The 22047-nt window shown below is 41.0% G+C and overlaps 2 protein-coding genes, 1 long non-coding RNA gene and 1 pseudogene across 4 annotated transcripts in view; 1 reads left to right on the forward strand and 3 right to left on the reverse strand.

Annotated features, from left to right (window-relative positions):
- LOC140940293 (potassium voltage-gated channel protein Shal-like) overlaps positions 1-22047 on the forward strand; it is a 399369-nt gene that overhangs the window by 266800 nt on the left and 110522 nt on the right. The window lies entirely within an intron of this gene.
- Positions 1-22047, reverse strand: part of LOC140940297 (apoptosis regulator BAX-like) — a 276596-nt gene that overhangs the window by 221712 nt on the left and 32837 nt on the right. The window lies entirely within an intron of this gene.
- Positions 4118-22035, reverse strand: LOC140940291 (uncharacterized; annotated as a pseudogene).
- On the reverse strand, positions 8786-12920 carry LOC140940965 (uncharacterized). The gene is made up of 4 exons (XR_012166393.1): positions 12673-12920; positions 11842-12639; positions 10811-10908; positions 8786-10210 (listed from the first exon to the last, which is right to left on the reverse strand). It is a non-coding gene; the product is annotated as an uncharacterized lncRNA (long non-coding RNA).

Here is a 22047-nt window from a genome sequence, read left to right on the forward strand (position 1 = left end):
ACGTTCCGCTGTTGTTTTTATAGCCCACTATACTATAATCTAGATTCTTGTTTTTATAGCCTAGTAAATTTTATTAGGTTCCTTACAAAAATGCTTCCTTTATTTTTTGACCACGTGATGGTAAATAATTTTGTAAATAGATTTTTATTGGTGATATCCTAAATGCAATATAATAAAGTTATCTTTCTTAGCTGTTAGGCTGTACAAGACAGCAAAAAGGTCATAATAGCACGTTATTTCATGTAAGCATAGCCAAGCTTTGGTTACCAGTGGTAGTACAGTTCATAAGTTAGTTGACTGATTGTCAATTACAATGGAGTACAAGCGTTATCGAAATTTTGAATAACTAGTGGAGCGTTATGAAACCGGAATCCACAGGGTGAAATCCAGAATCCAAAACTTTCTTGGATAAACTTACAAAAGCGAGCCTTCCTTCCCGAATATTTAAGGTAGCCTGCGTAGCTGGCGGTATTGTGTAGTAGTCGAGTGAGATTTGGCGGCGGAGCCGTTGTAATATAGTCGAGTGAGATTTGACGGCGGAGCCGTCACGAGCGGCGAAGCCGCGAGAAATACCGCCTGCCAGAGAACAATGAGTTTTCGAATGCCGCCCACTTTTGTCACATTAGCTGATCCCAATTAAATCAGCCAATGAAAGAGAAACCTGCAATTTGAAACTTCCGATTATTTTCGCGCGAGACAGTTTAGAAATAAGCGTTGACAGGCTAAACACGACTCCTAAGCTCGTGACAATGTGAAACTTGACCTTGTGAGTTTGCTTGAACAGAGGGTTTTTTTTATTTTCTCGGCTCTCGCTCGAAGGTTACTAGCACTACCCCAGTGCATGTATCATTCTAAACTTTGACTAAGTAAATCTTTTTTTGCAATACTAGGCTTAACATTAAAAGGTCATGAAGCTGGTTTGTTACATGCATACTGAGCAACCATTTGGTTTATTCTTCAGTAGGTGTTCCTGATAGGATTTGATCTCAGATGCAGTTGTAAAGAGTTTTAATTTTTTTGTTTCTTACGGCTAAATTAAGACAATTCCAGCGCTGTGAAGTTTAAAGACGCAATTTTGGCAATTTGGTCATCAATTATGCTCTTTTTAAAGCGGAAAACACAATCACTTTACATGTACGTCTTTTCCAGTTTGCCATCTGCTCCCTAAATTGGGAAATATACGCGAAGGCTCATCTAACATGATTGACATATGTATGGCCCTCGACCAATCCGTTTCCCCGCACACTGGTGTGCGGAGGTATTCAAAATACCGGGGTTTTCTGGCAGGCGGTATTTCAACCGCCTCGTCCCTACTCCCTTTTTTTGGAACACGGCTCCGCCGCCAAAACTTTAATCTCGCACCCACACAATACCGCCAGCTACGCAGGCTATATTTAAGGTTGCTCCGTCTCATTAATACAGGTGCATTCACCTGTGACGAAGTTTTCGTCATAACTTTTTCGTTTTTAACGTGATGGCTGAGAAACTTTGCTAAGAACAACAGATATCATTCGGTAATAGTACGAAATATTCTGATTTCATTGATGGTAAATATGTTTTGCTTAATTAGCGCTTAGAAGGACCTTACTGTTCAAACAAAATCGCGTCTAGTAAAAAAATTGCTGATGGTTTTTACTGAAATTTCTGGTATCGGCTTTAATTGCGTTCGAGGTACGAGAACGCAACCCCTAATTTGTGTTGGGTGTTTTGTGTATTTTCGGGTGTCCTGTGCAATTAATAAGGGAGGTTTTTTTGAGATTGCATTTTCGTCGTCGACACACATTTGCCTCGCTTTGAGGCGCTTGCCTTCGTTTTGCCTCACTTTGACGCGCTAACTCGTGTGGCGATTCTTGTGTCCTCAGCGTTCATCTTTCAAAGGTTTTTAATCTGAGGTCTGATATTCGGTCTTCGTAAAGCGTTCATCTTTTAAAAAGTTTGCCGAATCTTTGTACAGCGTACATCGATCTGTGTTTGCTGAATCGTCCAAAGCGTTCATCTTTCAGAAGTTTACTGTTAAGTTTTAATTTGGATTAAGCCTTCATATTTTGCAGCATGGTTCGTCACTGTCTTTGGTAAAATGTCTGCGACACCTGGTGCATACATCAAACCGGGTTTAGTTCGGCGGCCGTTGTGCCACAAAGTAAATTTACCGAGTTGTGTAGCTCGGCGGCCGTTGTGTCACAAAGTAAATCTACAGAGTTGTGTAGCTCGGCAGTCGTTGTGCCACAAAGTAAATCTACGGAGTTGTGTATAGCTCGGCAGCGCCATTGGATCATGACTCGTGATACTTTTGGCACTGGACAAACGAACACTTTAACCCTATGTTATTTATTAGGAAAAACTTATAAACCAGCCCACAGTAGCGCCACTCTCGAGTCACTGAAATCAACACGCTCGACCAAATTACCGGAAAAGTTATTGACGTGAGCCGCACACACATTCCATTGAAGGCTTTGACAGGGTTAGTGCGAAGTTTGAATTCAGATGTGAAAGCTTTTAGAACAGTAAATTCAATGTAATTCATTTTGTCAACAAGTGGACGATTGGATGCTCTTAAAAATAACAGAGAAAATTTTCCGAAGAAATGTGTTGGAAGAAAGAAAAAGAATCCCGGGTTAAGCACTGATCGGCCGTTGAGCAACTGCGCCGCGCTGTAACTCGCGCCAGTAAAACAAAATGTTCTATTTACACGCCCGACGCACTCGCGGCGATAAGCACTTGACACCGAACCATACGATATCTTTTCAAAACCTTCTTATAATGATACACAGTTTAAATAGAGGTTTCGCTGTACGCAACCCTTACGTTTGAAATATGCCAGAATCATATTTATCTATATCGCAACCCCCATTCCCCCTTCAACTGCTACCTGTACGCCTAACAAACATATCGAACGCACTCTCCTAAGCTCCGATTACTCCTAGTTGATATAATAAATATGCCAGAGGAATTTCAGAAAAATCGTTCAAGCAGAAGTCCGTAACTAAAAGTCGCTCAAAATTCAGCTGTGAAATTGTTTTGCAATTTCAAAAATAAATTGCTATCAGATAGAAGGAGACACCAGTTTGAATTTTCGGACAAGTAAATTCAGTGTTTGCTAATTCTTAAAACAAAAGCCGATAGCCTATCGTGCTATTCTTTAACAGATACTTTTTAGTTTTAGAAGCACTATAAATTGCTCCAAACCTTGCTCTGAAGTAGAATGACTTGTTCCTCGACTTTTTTAAAATATCCCTTAGCAGTTTTGGCTCAAACTCCTGCTACATACATTTTGATGCATTGCAATGCATCCTCAACGGCTTTTCCCTGCTGTACGTTGCTTCCAATTCAGGAAAAAGGTAGTGGGATTATAAGCTACCTTGTATCGAAGCTCAGATAGAACTGTGCAGCACTTTGAACAGCAAGGTTCTTTTAAGTGCTAATTTCTCAAGAAATATTTACCATCAATGAAATTGAAATATTTCACATTATTACCGAATGACTTCTGTTGTTCCTTGCAAAGTTTCGCAGCCATCGCGTTAAAAACGAAAAAGTTATGACGGAAAATTTGTCACAGCTAAATGCTCCAGTATAGAGTGTTTTCACATGACGTCACGGCGGCCATATTGGTGTCCCAAAACAATGAAACGGCGGCCATGTTGGTGTCCCAAACCCATCCTCTGGGAGTTCAACTCTTTTCTTATGCAAACGTTTTCTTTTGTTCCAACATATTTGCATAGATGCTGGCCACGTGAGTGAAAACACTCTATTAATGACGGAGCAACCTTAAGTCTTGAAGTTCAGATCACGCGGGCTTTGCCTGTTTGCGTACTTTTTTTGTGTTTGCGATTATCTCCTTTTTAAGTGCTTTTGACCCTCTACTCTTTCAACGCGATTCTTAACCTTTATCAAAACAAACGTACGTACGTTACTAAAATTAAAAAATCAACAGAACTGAAACGTATTTATGGTGCTAAGTGTCGACAGGGACAAAAGTTCTGTTCTCTCCTGCCAAGAGTTATCCCTGGTTATTTTGTATTCATTCACTTATTTAGTTAATTAACTCTATTCACAGGCAAATTGGTTGGCCTAAACTAAACTTAAACCTTTGCTTTTAAGTATAACATATTTTTTTTGACAAAAGGAGCAACTTTTATCTCTTGGCTCCAGATTTCTCCCGTACTGAAATTTAACACACGTCATAGTTAATATAGCGTTCCCACCACAGTTACAAGCAAAACATTTTCGTAACATTGACACTTCAGCTCTAGATCCTAAGAGAGTAAATTCTAAGAGCTGGACAATTCTTGCCTTTGTGACTTATTCACCTCCCTGGTGGAGATAGACTCTGGTCTTTGATCTTGTAGCATCTTTTCAAGACTCCGGGGATCGTTTTGTTCCAGCTGCAAGTCATATTTGCCAGAAAGAAACAACAGTATTGCATCTATAATCCAAATTCTAGCTTTTATCTCGGTTACGGTGTTCTCAGTGACAACAAGATTGTATTCCTTGAAGAAGAAGGAATTGACACATCCAGATTTAATGTTCTTCTTTAAGAGTTCAAATATTTGCAACAATCTGGTGACGGTGTTACCTCTCTCCCATTCTTCGTCCGCTGGAACTCTCGCCAGTTCATACAGAAATGCAGTTTTCAAAAGATAGGTGTGTACATAATATGCACAAGATCCAAGTCCATCTGTATCAGGCACTTGTCCACTGCGTAGAAGGACCTTTCCAAGAATGTATGTGTTCCTCTTACACTCAGCTACTCCTCGAAGGATCTTCGTTTCCAGTTTGGAAGTAGAGATGCGCCAAACTACGTTTTCAAAGGAATGTGTAGCATGCCTTGAGATGGGTGTTGGGATTAGATACAGTGTGGATAAACTAGTTTCCAAAGCAGCGCCCGAGTCTTCCATTCCTGACAAGACGTCTCGCGATTGGGTGGTGTAATTCAGTGAAACCTCGTTATGATAGGCAAAGGGCAGAGTAGGAATCACGTCAGCTGTTATCTGCATACCTGTGTACAATCCCCGTCTCCATTCGAAGTGCAAAATAAAACCCGGTTTGATTTCACTGACTATTCTATGTTTACCACTGTTTGGCAAAAATTCCTGGAGATAAAAGCGAATTTCTTGTGGAACCTTGACCCTTTTAGATAAGAATACATCTTCAATCAAGCTGAAGAGACAGGCTTTGATTCTCTGCGGGAAGAGATATTTGCTATCCTTTAAAAAGTCTCTCACGAGTTCACTGTCCTTGCCTTTTTTAAATGCAACTTTGCAGTAGCCTGGCGTGTCGTCAGGGGTATAGGATGGTGCAAAGTTTTCAGCTAAGATGGCAAATAAAACATAAAGTCGAACTCATTGGGCTCCCCAACTTTGCAGGATTCAGCATTACTCCCTGATAAGGTGACTTCACAAGCAAAACGTGGGTCAGCTTCTTCAACAGCTTTCATCAAGTCTTTTATGAAAGCAGTTACAACGCGGACAATATGGCGTGCCTGATGTGATTGTGGACTCCTTCCGATGCCATCTGTATCTAAAACTGTCATTAAATACCTTGGCAGAGTCACGGAATGAGTTTGCTCACTATTTTTGACAGATTGCGTAGTTGCCTGGAATCCTGATAAAAGTTGTGTCACATCAGTAGAACCTCTCCGACAGCAGATGTTGCAAATCGATTCCCCATTGCACGTCATGTTATGATCTGCGCCTGCATCGAGAAGGATCTGGACAAATGTTTTATGACCATTGAAAGCAGCCAAGTGCAAGGGTGTTATGCCATCACAATCCACTAAATCAATTTTGACCTCTTCTTGTTTGCACAAAAGCTTAACCAAGGCATCATATCCTTTTCCTGATGCAAGATGTAGGGGAGTAGTTTCATTGCAATCACTTGAGTTCACATCTGCACCATTTTGTAACAAGGTCTCAGCTTTCTGGACAAAGTTTAATTCAGCAGCGAAATGTAAAGGCGTTTCACCATGTGCAGATGATTCGTTTACAGATGCACCCAAGTCAATCAACAACATAACAGAGTCATCTGTGCCATCTATTGTTGCAATATGCAAAGGGTCAAGTCATCGCAGAGAGTCTTGGCCTCTAGAAATGCACCATTTTGAATTAGCATTCTTACAATTTCATTATTTTGACCACATATGGCATGATGAAGTGGTGTTGCATGAGATCATGTGCATCTTTAAAATTGACGTCTGCACCAAGACTGATCAATTGATCTACCATGCCAATCTTCCGGTTTAATACAGCATGATATATAGGTGTCTGTTTTCCAGGCTGGGCTTGAGAGTTTACACAAACACCTGCCTTGACAAGAAGCCGCACGACATCCGGGTTGTCACCATAGATGGCGCAGTGAAGGACTGTCTCACACTGACCAATGTCGTCAGGACACTCAGACAACTGGTTTTGATTGTGACCACGCTGCAGGAAAAAGTCCACTATTTCGTACTGTCCATAGTATGCTGCACAGTGGAGAGGGAAATAGCCTATTTCATCAGGAACATGTTCATTGGCACCAAATGAAACCAAAAGCTCAATGATAGGAAGATTGGTGGGCTCGAGACGTATGGCCTGATGCAATGGTGCCCCATCATTCAGAACACCATCCACTTTGGAACCCGCCTCAAGGAGAGTTTTGACAGAACTATATTGCCCAGATATGATTGAAGTGACAAGGGGGGTATGTATTGGGTCAGCACAATAGAGGTCAGCTGTCATGCCTGCCTTTAACAACAAATCCATTACATCTGTATAACCATGTTTTGCAGCAGCGTGTAATGGACTAAAACCACTGATATCAAAAATGTCCAGTTTCACTCCATGCTCAATCAAATATTTCACAACATCAATTTGGTTGCTGCTCACAGACTCGTGCAAAGCAGAAACACCTCTTGGGTCTTCTGTTCTGGCATCAATTTTGGCTCCATGTTGAATGAGGACTTTAATAATTTCAAGATGTCCTTTCCTACATGCAATGTGAAGTGGACTGCACCAGGAGGCAAATTTACTCAGCGTAGTAGGTCTTGAAACATCAGTCACTGCCCCACCTAGGAGTAAACTTTTGACAACATCTAGGTGGCCTTCACTAACTGCTACATGCAAGGGTGTTTTCAAGTGGTTCGATGCAATAGTATTTGGATTAGCACCTTTTATTAGTAGTCCCTTCACAATCTCACCATAGCCATTTCCAGCTGCAATATGTATTGGAGTTTCCTTTGCAACAGTGTTTTCGACTCGCAAATTTACATCTGCTCCATACTCAAGAAGAGTATTGACTACTTCCTGGTGTCCAAATAGGCAAGCCAGGTGTAAAGGTGCCATACCATAAAGCTTCGGCTCACCACAGTTTATTTCTTGTGCCTTCGGTTTAAGCTCACAAATGGTTGCTTCCTTGCCTAGTACACAAGCAACTACCAGATGATTGCTTGAGTTACTATGAAGGTACTGAACGATTAGGTCTTTAAGTTTTCTGCCAACATATTGAAGTGATACAGTTGGGGTACTTTTTGATTGCCTTTGCATGTTATTGGAAAGATGAGTGGTACCAATAGAAAGCAACCTAATATTCTTCTCTTTCAGACTAAATCACAAAAGCTTGCCCAGTAAATATTCATAAGCAGGTGGAGCAGTAAATATTCCTATAAGATAAAAACAAAAATGAATTAACTACTGACTTAAGTTACACTGTAGGATATTTTTGTGCAACTTACTTTGCAATACAATCAAAGGACAAACTGTACAACAAAGAATTAACTTTTTGCTGGGTGCAAGCAGCATACATCACTCGCAATATATAGGCAGTCCTGTTGCACCATACAAGTTGCAGAAAAAACTAAATTCAATGCATACAGTGCAGAATGTAGAAGCACATTGTTTCACAGCTCCTTCTGCAACTTCTCTTGCAACAATTTTTAATAATGAAACTGCCACCTAATGCACAAGTACTCATTAGTTTACTAAAGTCAACTACAAAGTTGCATATGATAACATTTTAATATAGCTGGCTTCAATAATAATAATTGAAGCCAGCTATATTAAATACATCTGTATTTCTAAGTTAATGCAACTATAACAAAACAGATTTAAGTGCGACGTGATGATAATTAGCAATAATTCCCTATATGGTTCTCTCCAACCAATTTGGCTGGGTTATAAGATCCTAAACTATGTCGACCCTAGCAGCTGCTTAGTTATCACGATCGACTCGAGGCTGTCCTGCCACCCACAAGTTGACTCTATATGTAAAAGCTTCAGCAGGGAAGTGAAACATCTGAAACAGCTTATTCTTTTTACCTAATAAGGAAAGTCCTCGAGGCTATCTATTTTACTAGCATAATGTCCCCAGTGCCACCTACTGCACAACTGTCTGAGGCACTCACTCACCTACTCTGCTACAAGATCTTGAAACGAATACACATTAGAGCAGCCAGAATTACCCATGCCTTGCCCGATAATATGACCGGTACAGATCGAAGTTCTGCACTGTAAAATGAAAAGAGCCAATTTGGCCCCAAAAATGGGGCCGAAACGGGTGAGTCCAGAATGGTACTGTTTTTGGGGCCAATTCAGCCCCACTGAGATGGGGCTGTTTTGGTACCAAAATTTGGGGCTAAATTGACCCTTGCATCGGGGCCAAATTAGACCATGTAAAGGGTCAATATGGAAAACACTACGGCCATTTTGGATTTTCCAGTAGCCAAAACAGCCCCCTCAAATGTTGGCCCTCTTAAAAACTACCCCTCCAAAAGTAGCCGATTCAGCCTTATATCGGGCCATTATGGTTTTTTTAATTTGGGTGGGGCCTACAGATTTTTTCCCTTAATTAGGGTATTGATAAATAATGAAACCAAACTAAGGCTTATTTCAAACATTTATTCAGTTCTGAATAAGTTACTGTGATCTGTGTACATCATAACAATGCGTATTCCAACCTATTTATGTAATATTATCTTCGGTTAATCTCAACTTTTCTAGATTGAACATTTAAAATTATTGGAGGAATTAAATTGGCCAAGAGAGACACTTGTCTTCGGTGCGATCAAAGTAACTACTTCTTAAAACGGTTTTCACAAAAGACAAAGTCAAAATCATAATCAGCATCATAGGAACACTTAAAACCTATAGTGAAAATCAAAAATTGGAGTTGTAAAGGGTTTCATTAATTAAAGCTCACCAGAATTGGAGTCAATTAAGGTTTCTTTTATAACTCCCCTTTTGACAAAAAAAAATAAAAGATTGTCAGAGTAGGTCAAGTTCTCCTCCTAACAATTCCGACAATGTACATTAGATTGAAGCAAAAGAGTTGTAAGAGCAATAATGAACTAAGACGTTTTAGCTATATCAATTCTCAAGCTTCTGATTATGACTCCGACTCTGTCTACCTTGCTAGTGCGAGCCCTTAATGACTTGACCTAATCCTTTTGAAGGGTGGTTTTCACTCGTGACAAAGTCAGGGTCATAGTCAGAGCACTCATCACCTAGTGAAAATCAAAAATCAGAGTTGCAAGGGAAGTCATAACTAGAAGCCTGATGGAATTGGAGTCATCACAACTTTCTACTCTTCAGATTCTGCTTATGATGTAGAAAACCAGATTAAGCAGGGGTGTAATCGTCGAAGGATAAACCACTTACCAGTCAAAATTCTTGTTCCCATGCTTTATAGTTTTCACTAGATCAAAAGTGAAGGAGTCATAATTGGAGTAATTATACCCTGTTGGTGTTATATCTAGATCAACACTCTACGCTTTTGATTTGTACAGTTCCGACTCGGTATCTTACTAGTAAACCAGCCCAGCCCTTAATGACTTGGCAAATGTTTTAAACTATATTTTACTCCACAGATATTATGTTTAAAAAATCTTGCCAAATCTTGGTCTATAAGAGTGAAAGAAAACTTCCAAGAAAAACATTTTGACAATTTGGCTACACCTTGCGAGGTTGTCCTGAGTTAACATTCAGCAAGAACTGAGGTATTTGCCAAGTCATTAAAAAAGGGAGGAAACATTGACAAGTGTCTACCCCAGTCCATTTTCAAGCAATGCCTGATCTAGAAAAGTCAAGATGGCTTTGCATTGGGTGTATGATACATTAAATACATAAAAACACCCAAGCAATATTATCACTGCATCAATCTTCTTCTGAGGAAACTGGCAAATAATGCCTCCCTTTGTCACAACAAAATCCTGAATTTTCCTGTCAACATCTGCATCCCTCTGCAATAAAAACAAATGTTGTAATTTTAGAAATGATAAAAACAATAATCAAAACACAACAAACAGTGCGTACACATAAAAAGTCAGTATGGTCATAACAATACTATTGTCAAAAAAATGTTGGTTTAATTACTTCTTTCCACTTTTCAGGTATGCATGTATGGTATACTGTATAAATTATAGTTTGTTGAAATTATGCTTCCTTTATGTTATGGGAAAAAGAATGACAGCATAATTATGTCTAATACATTCACACATCATTGAGGAGGTAATTACAGTGTGCATGTCCTGATACAAGAAGATTCTTTTAGTACATGTATTTACTCACCAATCAAGAAATTTTGCAGCTGTAAATCAAAATTCATTAAGTATTATGTAGCCATTATTATTCTGTGAGATTTGGTGTAGTCTGGTGACGGGAATGGCCCCCAAGGGATACCTTCATAACAAAAGCTAAATTGCATCTCAATTTTGTCTGACTTCCACTTGTATCTGGGCCTCCCAAGCATTTAGGGTTCAATGTACAGTTGAGTTTGTAGCACTCTTGTGGTATTTTGTATCACAATATCAGGAAAAACATTGTATTCCCAAAACACCTACCTATACAATAGTGATAAATTCCTCCTGAAGTCCTCTTAGCACTCCGATCAAAGCCGCAGAACCTTGTTCACTACCAAAAGGACGCCGCCTTTCTATTTCTGCCATAGGAGAAATGTTATTAAATTAAAACTGGTTGACTTGGAGCACCAAGTTTATTTACACACAGTTCTGAGTAATTGTGGGAGCAAATTGACTGACAGATCCTGTTACCTCAATCACACCTGCAGAATTCTACAACCTAAAATTCTATTTCCTAATTTTATGTATAACTTTATTATTATAATTCACATTATTGAAGCAGAATTCTGCAACCTAAAATTCTATTTCCTAATTTTATGCATAACTTTATTATTATAATTCACATTATTCTTTCAACCCTTTAAGCCTTAAGAGTGATCAGCATCAAATTTCTCCTTGTAATATCAATGCTTTGTAAAACAGAGTGTTCATGAGAATTATGGACATGATCACACAATTTGCTTGATATTTTATCAACTTCTTCCCACTACTTCTGTAGGAAATGAATAGGGGCAGCAAATGAGCATTCAAATTTTGATCTTAGGGTTAAAAGGGTTTTAAATTTCTCTATTTTTAATGCATTTATTTTGCACTTATTTATCAGACAAGAGAAATAATGCATTGGTAAGGTAAACCTTCCTTAAAACAAAACAAGTACTGAAATCTACAGTGTAAATGTAAAACCAGACCACACCATCCTTACCATCTTCTTTAGTTGAAATGGCTTTAAGGTTTTTTCATTAGATATTTTCATCATTCTCCCTGTTTTAAATAGGGGACAGTGAGGGGATGGCAGAAGTGCTTTTTAACTCCTCCACTGGCTTAACTACAGAATACAGGGTCACTTATTTCCTTATCATTAGATAATAAAATTAAAAGCATCTAATGACCCGTTCTTCAAAGCGTTCCAACAAAGTGGACTTGAGTGACCCTGAATTCTGTTTCATCAAACGTGGTTAAAATAGCTCAGTCTTTTGCATTTGGTAGAAAGAGAGCGAATCAGGGCGGCTTACCTGGTCTTACTATCGGCTTTTTCCAGCAAAGTCTTGATTCTTGGAGAGCCTTTGTTATTATTATAATTTTGTGCAGTTCATCTTGAAAACCGTTGCGCCTCACGAGGCTTCTGTCTCCGATTCTTCACGACGAACTTCAAGAGCGAAGTGATGGATCAACGACGGCTCATAGTTCGAAAATAATTAGTAACAACACCTTGAATGTCCTTTGATGCTGTCGAAAAGTATAATACAAGACTCCTGATCCCCAAAGAAACTGGCATGTTCGCAACCGTTACAGTACTTTCAAATGGACGCCAAAAGGACGACACCAAAGAGCATGTGCATAGGGACAGCCCGCTGACCAGTTGTGTATTGTTTCCAAAATATGTTTTCGATTGTTTACATGTCGTGTCATTTTGAGCCTGTGGCAGGCGTTCGAAATTTTAAAAACCTTTTACTTATGAATCAGAAAATATATGTACGTGATGGCTGGGTCTTTGTTTGCTATCAATACCGAGGGATATTGTACTGTAACGCCCTCCCAGCGTTTAGTTTGCGTGACGCATCATGTAATGTTATCGATATTGAAATCACGTGGAGAACATTCGAGAGCGTGATTGTAGCTTTGTTTCCGATTTGCACCTTCGCTCGAGACAAAGGTTCGCTCGAAACCATGATTTACCTTACAGTCTCTGACTGTCGTCACGGTTTTAGGTCTACGTTAAAGTTATCTTAGTTCCTTACTCGACTAAACGGACCGTACTTTGGATTGTGTCAGACGTGACTATGGTTACTTCAACCGAACACCGCGGTCTCCTTGCGCCCCTTTTGACGGCAAAAGGCGGTCACTCCGAGTAGACCTTGTTGGGGCCAAATCGGAATTTTAATTTGGCTATCGGAAGGGCCAAATTGAGAGGAAGTGCCAAAGTAGCTTTTAGTGTAGCCGATTCAGAAATTAGATGGGCCGAATTGGTACCATCTAGAACTGTTTTGACTCTTTCTGTCCAAAACGGCCCAGCATGTTCCAAATCGGCCCTCGAGAAATTGGGGCCGATTTGGCCTTTGGGGTCGATTTGGCTCTTTTCATTTTACAGTGTGCAGAGGACACACTAGCAACCTTTCAATTACTTTATTGTAAACAGAAATTGGCGGCTCTTATGTACTCTGCTTACTACAATCTTGCCCCAGAACCAATATGTGAGCTATTCTCCAAGCCTATAGTACTGCACACCACAGTAAGAAAAAAATCCTCTAAAATTCAATGTACCTAGATTTAACCAGACCATTGGCAGAAACTCAATTAGGGGAAGTACTCTGGAACATACTTCGTTCTCCCAAACTTAAAACTATTTAAAGAGAAAGTTAAGACAAACACAAGATTACTGGAGACAAGTGATTTCCACACTTGCTTGTTTACTGACAAGAATGTCATTTTTATTCATTTTTGATAGTTTCTAATCCGACCATTACTGAGTTATGATACACAGCGCGTTTAATACTGAATAAAGTGAAGTGTATCTCATATTCCTTAGATTTTAATATTGTATATTTAAGCAATAGACCACACTTTCTATGGGTTTACCGGCGTGATAACCCACGCGGGATGTTGGGAGAACACGAGAAAAGCTTGTAAATCACGAGCCGAAGGCGAGTGATTTACAAGCTTTTCGAGTGTTCTCCCAACATCCCAAGTGGGTTATCACGCCGGTAAACCCATAGAAAGTGTGGTCTATTGCTTTTATAAAATAACTTTTAGTAGAATGGAGTATTTTAGGTAAAAAATATGGTTCTAGTACCGTGATCAAGTCACGTCTTCTCTCTAAAGTCATCATAAGCCAATCATGACTCACGATTTAATAGCGTTGAACTTTCTCAAAACTCAGTTCAGTCAAACAACAAACAGTAGCACTTCAAAACACGAGTTTTTGCACTCATTACATGATAACTTATGAAAGCTGTTTTACAGGAAAAGTCAACACATATTCATGCGAACGTACAATGAAAGAATACGTTCATGGTTTGTTTACTACAGAAGTAGAAATTAATTGAACATCAGACTGTACGCAGCTGTATTTTGTTGAGTCGATCCGTAAGAATTGTTAGATTACACGCCTAAATCAACCACAAATTACTCCAAACTTCTAACTCTTTTAATACGTGTCGGTGGCGTTTTCCGCCATCTTGCGATTACATCATCTTGGCTAGAGCCAGTCCTTTTCGATATTATTCTAACTAGTTCCAGTTCTCTACATTCTCCCCCTCTGGAAAAAGATGTTGTCCTCAACATGAACGGATAGACCATAGTCTCTTGTGGGTTATCTCGTGTAACAGTTCCTCGTATTCTTGTATCTCATTATTGGGTCAACAAAGTTATCCTGGTTGATCAGGCCAGAATGTTCGCTTAAGTTGCCCAAATGTTACTGTGTTATCTTTACTGCACTGTACTGTTCGATAACGCGCCTATATCGATTGTTTGCCCGTACAAAGAACATGTAGAGATCGAGAAAAAAAAAAATCTCCTAATAAAACAAGGTTGTACCTCTTAAAACGAACGACATGTGAGTTATACTATACTAAACATTTATCCGTCTTATCTAAAACGAACGTAATTTCAATTGGTCCAAATCAGTTCCTTTCTCTTCAAGTTAATGCCACCAGGCTTGCTGGTAACGCCACGCAGGCACAGGATACATCGGCTGAACGTGTACTGGGAAAGGTACAAAATAACTGAAGGGCTGAAAGACAGGTTGTTGCACCATCCATGATACCGGGACAGGCTGCCATAACTGGTGTGGATATGATGCTGTGATGCCGCGAATTCCTGTTGTGGAACTGGGTTGAAAGGAGGGTTGTCCCATTGCATCATAGGTCATCCTGAGGGGTGGTCTGCTTACGCGCTGTGACTGTCTTAGAGGTACACCATCTACAGCTTCATCATCGAACGCACCACTTGGTTGCTCTGTGTCTTCAGCCTCTCCCTCTGAGCCTGGACCATCAACTTGACAAGGGTAAGTGTCGTGTTCATCTAACTCTGGAACAATTTGGCAATTGTCTTCAGTATGATTCCTCGTAGACTCGTAAAATTCTTGAAGTTGACCAGGTGTTAACCCAGGGATGTTCTCATCAGTGGTTCTGGTTGTGTTCTCTTGTAGCTCCTGCTGTCTTCGGGTTGTCCTGGGCATCGTGCGACGACTCTTGGATGGCTTAGGTGGTATCTCAACAGGTAGAAAGGAACATGGTAGCAGCAGGTTGCGATGCAGAACTCTTGTCCTTCCATTACCAGTCTCTGGTTTTACCTCGTAAACTGGCATATCCTCCCTCTTTTGAGTAACAACGTGGATTTCTTGCTCCCAATAAGAGCGTAACTTTCCTGGGCCACCACGCTCCGTCATGTTTCGCACAAGAACACGGTCTCCTTCACGTAGCGTGGTATGTCTAACTTTCTTGTCATACTGTTGTTTCCCCATGTCTGCACTTTTCTTTGCATGAGCGGAGGCTAGTTCGTAAGCTTCTTTCATGGCTCTTCGCCAATTTTTAACATACTCAGGGTATGTAGAATATCCCTCTGGAGGTTTCAAGCCAAACATTAGGTCGATGGGTAGCCTGGGCGTCCTACCGAATAGTAGATAGAAAGGTGAGAATCCAGTAGAGTCGTGGCGAGTGCAATTGTATGCATGGACTACTTTATTGAGATGGTCACGCCAACGGGATTTCTGTTTCTCTGGCAGGGCTCTCAGCATTGATAGAAGTGTTCGGTTGAACCTTTCAACCTGCCCATTCCCTTGTGGATGGTAGGGGGTTGTCCGCGAATGTTTGATCCCACTCAGTTTCTCAAGGTTGTAGAAGAGTTTGTTTTCGAACTCCCCGCCCTGGTCATGATGAATGGTTCCGGGAAACCCAAATCTCATGATAAAGTCATTATACAGTTTGTTGGCAGCGGTCTTCGCAGACTTATCCCGGGTGGCGTATGCTTGGGCAAATCTGGTGTAGTGATCCATGATTACCAATATGTACTGGTATCCACCCGAGCTTGGTTCGAGATGAACATAGTCCATGGAGACGAGTTGGAAAGGTGCTGTGGAGAGGATAGGCTGAAGTGGTGCGTGGACATGAGTTGCGGGTTTACGTTGCTTCAGGCAACGACACACTTTTGTGACATAATGGGTGATGTCTGCTCTCATAAACGGCCAATAGAAGCGTTCTCTAGCTAGTTCCACTACTCTGTCGGCACCCAAGTGCCCCATGTTTTCGTGTAGCTCTTCATACACCCTTTTGTGGTATTTCCTGGGTAAAACCATTTTGTCTCCACACCCAGTTTTCCGATAAAGGATTCCATCTTCAGCAATAAACAGTTTATTCCATTCGTGTAAGAGTTGTCGGGCAATAGCTGTCTCTTGCTGCCTTTCCTGATAGGTGGGACGCCTTCCAATTTGAATAAACTGTAAAACACGAGCAATTGATGGATCTTCTTGCTGAGCTGCGACAAGTTCATCACGTGGCAGAGTTGGAATGTCTACACGCTCTTCCTTTAACATGTCGTGTACTGCGGTGAGAGATGACAACCAGGCGGTCTGGGGGGTGTTAGTTACATGGACTGAAGATGTGACAGCATCCAGAACATCCTGATTAACTACTTCCGAACAACTTTTCATATAGCCCTCAAAACTGATTGGCATACGAGACAAGGTGTCAGCATCTGCGTTGGCTTTTCCTGGTCGATACCTGATCTCAAAATGGAAGTCGGCTAATTCATTAACCCACCGTAAACCAGTGGCGTTCAGTTTCGCTGATGTTAGGATGTATGTCAAGGGGTTGTTATCAGTGAAAACAGTAAACTTTGGCGAGTAGTAAAGGTAGTCACGGAAGTGTTCAGTCACTGCCCATTTTAGAGCAAGAAACTCAAGTTTTCCTGCGTGAAGGTGGTACTTTTTCTCAGCTGGTGACAGCGCTCGTGAAGCATAAGCAATAACTCGCATGACCCCATCCTGGTTTTGGTACAACACTGCCCCGAGACCGTCTTTACTTGCGTCGGTGTGGAGAGTAAATGCTTTTGAGAAATCTGGATAAGCCATAATGGGTGGATTACTGAGGTGTCCCACTAACTTCTCGAGGGCTAGTTGCTGTTCTCTTCCCCAAACGATTGGCGTCTTTGAGGGCTGTTGTCCATCCTGTCCTGTGCTGGTAAGCAAGTCATAGATCGGTTTCGCAATTTTAGCAAAGTTTTTAATGTACCTTCGGTAGTAACTTAGTATTCCTGCAAGCTGTCTTACTTCACCAACAGTTTTGGGTGTTACTTCCTTTAACTTCTCGATAGCTTGTACACACCCTGGATCCATCTGGTAACCATCACCTGACACAACTCTTCCTAAAAACTTGACCTCGCGTTTGAACAAACTACACTTGCGCGGCTTCAACTTGACTCCATGTGCTCGTAACTTTCGCAATACTGTTCTCAGATGCTCGATGTGTTCTGCAAATGTCCTACTAAATACTATGATGTCATCGAGGTACGGTATAGCCACTTTGTCCCTTAGTTCACCCAAACAACGTTCCATAAACCGTTGGAAATTCGCAGGTGCGTTCATCAATCCAAATGGGATCCTTACCCATTCATATAGCCCCCACGGTGTAATGAATGCTGTCGCTGCTCTACTGTCCCTGTTTACGAACCCCTGATGATACGCCTTACCCTGGTCAAGTACACTGAACCACTTATTTCCGCCAAGACTATCCAAGGTCTCTTGGACTCTAGGAATGGGATGTCTGTCAGCAATAGTCTTGCGATTTAGTTCTCGATAGTCAATGCATAGCCTTAGAGACCCATCCTTCTTGCGAACACAGACAACTGGAGAGGAGTATGGGGACTTGGATTCAGTGATGAAATTCTGGTTCAGAAGGTCTTCAATGTACTGTTTCACCTCCGGATACAGTGGTCGAGGAATTGACGTGTACTTCTTTTGCACTGGCTGGTTATTATGCAGATTAATCTCCATTTCCAGATCAGGGATGCAGCCAATATCTTCTTCATTGGATGAGAATGACTCGTACTCTTCCCTCAGCATCATTTCAGCTGCAGTCCGCTGGTCATGATCCAAATCACCGAGATCAACTGCCGGAAGTGGGTTTTCATTTTCTTTGTTTTGCTGCTCAGCAGGGGTGGTGGGTCCCTGAGGTTTAGGTTTCTCAAAATATTGCTGGTCATTCTGGGTTCTACATTCACTCAGTCTAACATCTGCTGTTGTCACTGATTTGACTGCCTGAAGGACTCCTAACGGGGTGCGACTCTTAAGCAGAATATCATGGTCTGTCCCATTGTGTACAGCAATCTGTACCTTAGATGACTTTCCTGGTTTGACATTTAACAAAGTTCCATTAACTTCTAAACCCTCTGGTAACTGTGCCAATTCATTTGGCTCAAACAGTACTGGTGTTAGCTTGTTTACTGGTCCTGTAGTTGCACGGCAGCCAACAGTTATCATGCTATCCCTTGGTATCACCACATCTCTCCTTCCCGTCCTCACTTTACAAATGGCATCTGAACTTGAACTCTGAATGAAATTTACCAAGGCATCTACTTTTGTCTTATCTGTTCCAGGGAAACTCTTGTAAATTGTTGGGTTTGGATTCTGGTCCTGACTTACTAACTCTTCAATGACATTGTATCCCAAAATGGGACAGTCCAACTTTTCTGATGTCACTAGAAAAGGCACTAACAGTTCCTCTTGATTGCTATCACTACCAGGAGGAGTTAGCATAACTCTGGCTTCCACCCACCCAATGTAGGGTATTTGAGACCCATTCACTGCTGTTAGGCTAAGGCTTGTCTCCAAGAGTTCTGACAACTGTCTAATGGCTACTTGTCCTAAGCATCTTTGGACAGAGTCGACTGATATTATTGAAACCTGGGCACCAGTGTCCCATAACATTTCACATTCATAGTCATTGAGCAAGCACTTCACCATACACTTCTTGCCAACAAGGCCAATAACTTTAGCATGCTCACTTGGAGTTAAATGACTGACACAGGCTGGGTCTACAAACTCTTTTGACTTACTTGTACTCGCCTCAGAAAGATGACTTATTGCTTGGCACAACACCTTGTGTTCAGCCCAGTGTCCCTTTTGACATCGCGTGGTGCAATACCATACACTCTGACACTGACTACATCTTTTAAGTTGTCCATGCTCTACTCCGGTTTTACAACAGTGGCTACATTGGTGAGACTTTGGTGGGTTTACGACTGCTTCCTGTCTCGCGGGAGCAGTCGATTCCTGTTTAACTGCTTCCTGCATCCCCTTGCCAGATGAGATTCGCTCCCACACTTAAAACAGTGATTGCAATATTCCTTTCTGTTCTCGAGGCAGCTTGAACACAAAGGTGGTCTTCTTCTCTCTGGCCACTTGCCTGGAGGTACACTTTGATTGCTGTTCTTCCTGACCTCGCTTTTCAATGCCTCGACTTCTGACTTGATTGCACTTATAGCTGTTAGAAGATCATTCTGAGGGCTGTTCTTCTTGCCTCCTTCCTTTTCTTTAGGTGGGCCATCAGATACCGCAGACACTGATAATGGTGGTTGTTTGGTCTTGGTATTATTCTTAAGCTTCTTGTCCCTTTCCTTTTCTGCTGACGTAGCCATGCTCATCTGTTGCATCAACACTTCATCTGTCACATTTGAGTCCTTCAGGAATGGGCGAATCTTAGCACGAATACTTTCATCCTGTAAACCAGTTTCTACTGACCGAAGAAACAGACGTTGTATGTGTCCAGAGTCATACTGTAGGGATATTTCACCTTCTTCTTCACCACATGCAAACAGGATTTGTTGCCTCAGATCAAGAGCATTCATCAAAAATGCCTGGGGTGACTCCTTTGGGCTCTGACATAGGGATGCCAGTGTTTGATAGAGTTCTGATGTATTCTTTGCACCATAGTGGCTACGGAGAATTTTCTTTAACCGATCCAATGTCAAATCTTCGTAAGTTTCGAGGTAACTCCTAAGTACCATGCCAGGTGTAATTGAGCGAATAACACCATCAACAATTTCACTCTCGCCATAACCTTGGGCCAACCCCATTTGAATTTGACGCATAAGGGAAGAAAAACTAATTTTGTCTTTCTGCTCGGGTTCCCCGATTTGACCACTGATCTTAAACTGTCTACGTAACGCGCTAGTCGCTAGTAGTTTTTGAACAGGATCTTCCTTCGCTACGGGAGGAGATTTTGAATCACTTAGAACTGGCTTACCATCTTCTTCATCGTTCTTGATGCCATGGGGTTTCTCTGTCAGCATTTCTTTTACGTCCTTGAGGTACGGCACGACTTCGGCTTCCTTCAGTTTTTCAATTTCATCATCGAGCCGTAGAGCAACACGTTTCGCCACAAACAATTTTGTTTTTCCCTCATATTCAACTTTGAAGAACTTGGCCATTCGCTCGAGTGAGCTCCAGTCCGCGGCATAGATGCTAGACTGTAATTCCAATTGAAGATCTTCTGCCATCATCGGCAAGGCCTCAGTTCCGATGTTTCCGATTGACAATGGCGGGCAGTGGAAGCACGTGGTCAAAGCGATGAGAGACACAAATATGCTCAAAAACATACCAAAATCGATCGCCAGAAACGTTCCATCCAGTGTTTCATCTTCGTCGGGTTACAAGTCCTGGCAGGGTCGCCAATTTTGTTAGATTACACGCCTAAATCAACCACAAATTACTCCAAACTTCTAACTCTTTTAATACGTGTCGGTGGCGTTTTCCGCCATCTTGCGATTACATCATCTTGGCTAGAGCCAGTCCTTTTCGATATTATTCTAACTAGTTCCAGTTCTCTACAGAATTTCGTTGTTACAGACGGAACTGGCAGCTATTGTAATAGAGGACTTCATTCACTTTTAACAAGCCGCAGTGGTTTAAGATCTGTTTTCTGGACTTTATTATGATCAAGAAATGCTGCGGTATCGACGTGGCTGCATTTGCGAAGTTGTCGCATGTAACTTTATGTGCACGTACAGCGACCGATGGAAATATGTCAGTGGTGGAGAAAGGTTTCTTTGCCGTAGCCACATATTGGCGTTAATATTTGTCGATTCGTGAAGTGAGGTGGTTTGAGGTAGGTTATGGCATCGATATCACCGAATAATCTGTGCAAATGTTGGAAAAAACCAGCCCGAAACTCTGACATCTTTCATCATCGTTGGCAGCTTGTTTACAACTTACAGCGGCCGATTTTGTACCATATCTTGATCAGAGATCTGTTTTTGGAACAATTTCTTTCATTAAGATATTTAAGTTTGAGATAAAATAAATCAAGATTGCTAAAACTATCCGTTTTGTTGCTTGTTGACACATGGTTAAGTTTTCCTAGAGACTTTCTATACCAGAAATTCACACAATTGTTGTCTTTCTCTGCGATTTGGCATCGTCGTGAAATGTAAACTGTTTTCCAGCTTTGTACTTTATAACTTCTAAAGCTATGGCAGTAGCGAATTGTGACGCTCAGTAATAAAATGTGGAAGCCAACGCTTTTAAAATTAAGAAGGGCTGGGTAATTAACTTGTTCTGTTTTTTAGCCTTTCTTAAATCGTTGTTTGCAGATCAATAGTCGGTTTTGTTTATGGCTCGTGGTCCGGATGCCTTTTTCTATGGGTTTACCGGTATAATAAACCATAGGTTTTTGACCAATCAGATCACGCGTACTATCTCAGTTATTTTATAAATTCTTATGCTTAAAACAACGCATTCGTAACTGCTATTGTTCTAATGTGTCATGCATTCCTTAGATCTTAATTCTAAATATTCTTATGCTTATAGCAAAACACTTGACTGTAATTGATTGTTATATGAAGTTTTTAGTGTTAGGAGGCAGGTCCACATGCTGCCTACTTCAACCTGCGTTAACAAATAAAGCATGTGTGTATGTATGTATGTAAGATTCATCCATTATGAAATGCGTTGCTAGAGGTTGGTGGCAATATAAATGCTATCATGCATTCACTATTAACGCCATCCGACATGCATGTTTTGGTCGACTGTTGAGTCTTTTGAAAACTCACGAAAAATTAACAAGGTCAATCTGAAAAAAAAGATCTATTCAACCATTACCTCGTCAAGAGCTAGGGCCATTTGAGTTGAAAAAGACCAAAAACTTTGGCCATAAAATAACCTTTCATTTCTTCATTGTTGGCTACCAGGACAGTCGCCATCTTGAATGAAGAATGTAACCGGAACT

This window comes from Porites lutea, chromosome 6 (genome assembly GCF_958299795.1).
Source record: "Porites lutea chromosome 6, jaPorLute2.1, whole genome shotgun sequence".
Taxonomy (NCBI): Eukaryota; Metazoa; Cnidaria; class Anthozoa; order Scleractinia; family Poritidae; genus Porites; species Porites lutea.